This window comes from Budorcas taxicolor, chromosome 24 (assembly GCF_023091745.1).
Source record: "Budorcas taxicolor isolate Tak-1 chromosome 24, Takin1.1, whole genome shotgun sequence".
Classification (NCBI taxonomy): Eukaryota; Metazoa; Chordata; class Mammalia; order Artiodactyla; family Bovidae; genus Budorcas; species Budorcas taxicolor.
This window is the reverse complement of record NC_068933.1, coordinates 44,752,564-44,757,473: the sequence shown is the minus strand read 5'-3', so window position 1 is coordinate 44,757,473 and position 4,910 is coordinate 44,752,564. Positions and strand designations below refer to the sequence as shown.

Below are 4,910 nucleotides of genomic sequence, written 5' to 3'. Positions count from 1 at the left end.
TGGCCGTCCTCAGCACCTTCACTGTTACTGTTCTGGGTTAATCGTGGGCTCCTCACTCGGGTTGTTCCAAGACCACCTTACTCTCACGATTCTTCCCTTAGTTCTCTGCGATCTCTCCGCAGCAAAACAGCCAGTGATTCTACTAAAATACAGGCGAGATTATGTCTTTCCAGTCCTCAGCAGCCTTTTGTGGTTTCCCACCCTACTTTGAATGAAAGCCATTACTGTTATAGTGACAGAGTAAAGCCAGGTTTTCCATGATCCTTCTATCTTTTTCTGTTTGTAACCCTTTTTCTTACTACTCACCCCCTTGCTTATTTGACTCTAAGCTACTGGCCTCATTGCTGCCCCTTGGACAGGCCAGCATGAGCTCTCATGGAGAGCTTTGCCCCTGTAACCCACATGGTGCACTCCCCACCTCCTCGGCTGTCTGTTCACCTGTTATTTTCTCATTAGTCCTTCCCTGTCTAAAATTGCACCCCCATCTGACACTTCCTTTCCCCCTCCCCTCCTTTGTTGTTCCTTTTTGAACTTCTCTATACTTCTACTAAATATTTATTGTATTCATTTAAGACTTTCTAAACTTTTTTCCATTCTAGGAGGCAAGCCTCATGAAAGAAAGTGTTTTCCTTGGGTTTTGGGGTGAGGGTCTGCTTTGTTCCTTGTTTTCTTTCCAGCCTTAAGCAGTACACACACACACACACACACACACACACACACACACACACACACACACACACTGACGGATAGTGCATGAACAATGAATTTGCTGGTACTCACTCACTTTGCAGCACATACACTAAAACTGTAATGAAACAGAGATGATTAGAAGCCCTTGCACTAGGGTGACATGCAAATTCATGAAAGAAATTATATTCAAATTAAAAAATAAAAAATAAATGTACTGGCTATCTGATAAACGTGGATAGTTAATAAATGTGCCCCCAAGTATTTAGTAAATGCCAAAAATATGTGTGTAAATATGGATGTCTAACATAAACAAAAATGAAAAAAAGAGGTATATGACTTGATTTAACCTCTCTGAGGTTTTTTATTTATTTTTTTTTAGCTGAAGATAAGGATCTTAATTTTCTATACCTAATTAATGGGAGCACATCAGATAATGTATTTTAAAATCTTAAGAAAGAAAAAAATCTAAGTGGACGGTAAGAATGACTGTTTATCAGAACTTGTGTCTTGATTTTTAGTTCAAGGTCTTGAGATTTATATCTTAAGCCACAAGAGGACTTTTTTAGAGGTTTTTAAAGTGATGTTTAAGATAATGAGATTCACTTCTTTTGCAATTCATTTTTCTGCAGAAAGCAGGTGGGAATGAATCCCTTGGCACCTCTAACTTATTGACAGTGTGTTGTGGACTTTCTCAACTGGGCCGCGAGGACCATCAGAGCAGATAGCAGTTATCCTGCCACTTGCAACATTCCCAGTGACAGCACCTGGTGGAAGGTACACTCTCAGTGAGTCTGTGCTGAGTGAACAGATAGGCAATGTCAAGTTCTCCCTTCGTTTAAGATGTCCCATTCTCGGAGATGCAAACTAACTAATGTATGATGGGTAAACAACAAGGTCCTACTGTGTAGCACAGGGAACTAAGTATCCTCTGATAAACCACAGTGGAAAACGTGAAAAAGAACACACACACACATATAAAACTGAATCACTTTGCTGTACACTAGAAATGTAACGTTGTAAATCAAGTATACATAGATCAAAACAATTAATAAGATGTCCCATTAGTGTGACTGAGATCTATGATCCTCTTCTTTGCCCCCAGCCAGAGGCCACAGGTGTTGACTTCATCTCATCCTCCTGACCCGCCTCCTCCCGGTCTTTGGTTCGGGCCAGTTTCTCCTTAGCATTTCCACTGAGCGGCTCCCACTCATCCTCAGCCCAGGCTGACCCGGCATCTGTTCTGTTCTTACCTGAATAGAGCGCTGGGAGAGAAAGGCAGGAACTGTGCTGATTCCGCTGTGTCACAGGCTTGCCTTCAGGGAGAGAGCGTGTGGGTGCCAGGAGGCAGAGTGAGCTGAGCAGAGGTATTTGGGCTGTTTGTGGAAGCGGCTGTTGCAAGGGGATGGACGCTGATAGGGCACAGTGTTCTCCCACTTTAAGCTCAGAGGGCATCATCTACCAATATCAAAAAGTGAGGTGCTCTTCCCGTGGGAAACTTTTTGCTTTTCAGAGAAAAAATTGTTCTCATTTGTGGGTAGCATGGGTGGTAGAAATGAGGAATTAGTCCAGTTCTTCGTTCCATCTCTTAGTTCATATTTCTATTAGTTTATCTCTTTGTTTCAGTGATTGCATCTAGCTTAGTTTCTTTTGTTTTCCTATCCTATGATTGGAGCCCTTGTTAGTAAAATCAGCAGAAAGTTATCTAAGCAGGTCAGCATCTGCCAGTTCAGATCACTTGGCTTTTTCTTCCCCCTGTAGGTATGAAGAGAGGAGTTGGTGAGTGTGGGAGAGGCTTCTCACCTACTAACAGTAGATTTTGGAGAAACATGTCATAACTTTGTTGTTTTATTTCATTTACACAGTTTTACAAATAAAATGTGGTTTCTAGTAGGCAGATGGAAAAAAAGAAAATGGGACTTACTGCCTTGGTGCTATGCCTTTTTTTTAGGACCTTAATCTTTACTCGTTTTAGTTACTGTTTAATGACAACATAAGTAGATCAGTAGGGTACGCTGACTGCATGAGCAATAGCCCTCAAACATGTGCTAGTTCAAACAGGAGCTTATTCCTAGTTCATCTAATGGTCGAGGGATGGTTAATGGCTCAGCAGATTGTGCTAGTCCACTGTCACGTAGAGACTCAGGCTCAGAGAGGCTCTGTCTTATACAGGCTTCTAAGTCACCCCGGTTCTCCCTCTCATTTTTCCTTTTCAGTTGGTAGGGAAAAAGAACAATTTTTTTTCAGTCTTTTGATGTGGACCATTTAAAAAATCTGTTGAATTTGATACAATATTCCTTCTGCTTTATGTTTGGTTTTACTTGGCCGCCGGTTGTGTGGAGTCTTAGCTCCCTAACCAGGAACTGAACCCATGCTCCCTGCACTGGAAGGAGAAGTCCTAACCACTGGCCCATCAGGGATGTCCCAAGAGCACATCTTTATGTGCCAAGTTTAGAAGTGGTGTACTTGGTGTCTTCTTATATTCCAGTGACAAGAATTCAGTTGCATGGTCATATACAATGTGAGTGGAATCTGGATAGTGTAGTTATTGACTAAGGGTCTTAGGAAAGAGAATCTGAGCCAAGGACTAAGTTCTAATGTTTTATTTGAGAAGTATAAGCCCAGGGCATCAGGAATGAGAACAAGGGGGTGAGGCAATGTGAGGTCACATGCTGACAGTTACTTCACCAAGAGCTGAAAGAGATGGCAGGTCACTGAGCAGGTCCACCTACTCTGGCAGGCTCTATGGTGAAATCATGATGCAGGACATTCTGCAGGAGTGAGGAAGGAAAGAGAATTTATCTGTCTGCCTCTCTCCCGTCTCCTGGCTCTTACTGGCCAAAGCTGGCCCCACCCTTTTGCTCCTCAGCACAACTGGTGTGCACCATTCAACACCTTCAGTGGCTTCTCACATGCCAAAGCAAATGCTCTTTGATGTGGTATTTCATCTGAAGCTGAGCTGGAAAGGGGCAGGAGAAGGCAGAGACTTGCGTGTGGCTAGTTACCCTCAGGTAGCCAAGGCTCATGGGTCTGCACTGAGCAGGTTGGTTGTGATGGGAACTGTCTGCAGGAACAGTGAAGCCAACCCAGTATGAAAAGTTCCACAAAGATGTCTTATAGTCTGCCCCTTGCACCTCTGGGACTCATTTATGCCCTCTAGTTATATCTGGTCCACAAACTAAGCCCTGGGGACGGCATGGCATGCTTAGAGTAAGAGGACGTCACATCTCCTGGAAAGCGGAGGTACGAAAGCCCAGCTGCTCACAGAGCCATCTTCAGGTTGCGTCTTCCTGGAGGAGGTCAGAAGTACAGTGGAAGCACCTAGCTCCCGCTTCCGCGGCTGCTGCCCCGAGGCGCTCGTGGATGTTTACCGTCTCTCTCCTGCACTTCGGTCGTAGATCCCCCCCACGCTCTGCAAGTACTTCCACCGTCTGCTTCCCTAGTGCACTGACGCAGACCTTCATTCTGAGGATTCTAAGCCCTTCGATGCCCTGATGCTTTTGTGTTACAATCGGCCAATGACAGTTACTACTGGGTGGAAACACTAAGAAATGCCTTCATGAAGATCTCATATTCATAGATATGGTGTAGAAACATACCTAACTTCTCGGGGTCATCAAGGCCGATTGTCTCAGCAGCAACTGACTTCTTTGATCGCCCCTGTCATGAAGAGTTTGAACCATCCCAGTGGTAGATATAGCTTCTACTTCAGTGAAAGCAGCATCGCGTCTCCTGGGCTAGGTGCTCCTCCTTTGGGAACTGGAAATTGCAGCCCCACAGAGCCTAGGATTGTGGAAGTGGAAGCACAAGCCCCACCAGCGGATTATTGTGTGTGATGATGAGAGGCGACATTTCTCTTTCTGCCACTTTGTTCTTGGACTTTTTGAGTTACTGGAGGCCTAGCATCATCTCTCAGGTGTTGATATGGCACATACGCTGCCTCCGTGGGTCGGAGTCTCACCTCCTCACCGTGGTGTTCCTGAGCTGGCTCCTTGGCTGACCCTTTAATAGATCATTCCACTGTTCTTTTGGTGGGCTGCTTCTGAGTGATGAACTCATTTGTTAGAAAGGCATGGATGATCTTGAATATATACTTTAATCACCAACAAAAGAAAAACACAGAACAGGGTGTGTCAGTAGTTTCATAAGTCTTAAGCTTTTATGTGAGGAATCTGAATACTCTTAGAGAAAAATATACAGTATTTTATCATTGGCTAGAAACT

The 4,910-nt window shown here is 44.2% G+C and overlaps 1 non-coding gene across 1 annotated transcript; it reads left to right on the top strand.

The window, feature by feature from the left end:
* Positions 1-772: 772 nt before the first annotated feature.
* On the top strand, positions 773-880 carry LOC128068423 (U6 spliceosomal RNA). Its single transcript, XR_008201486.1, has one exon. It is a non-coding gene; the product is annotated as a U6 spliceosomal RNA (small nuclear RNA).
* Positions 881-4,910: the final 4,030 nt, after the last annotated feature.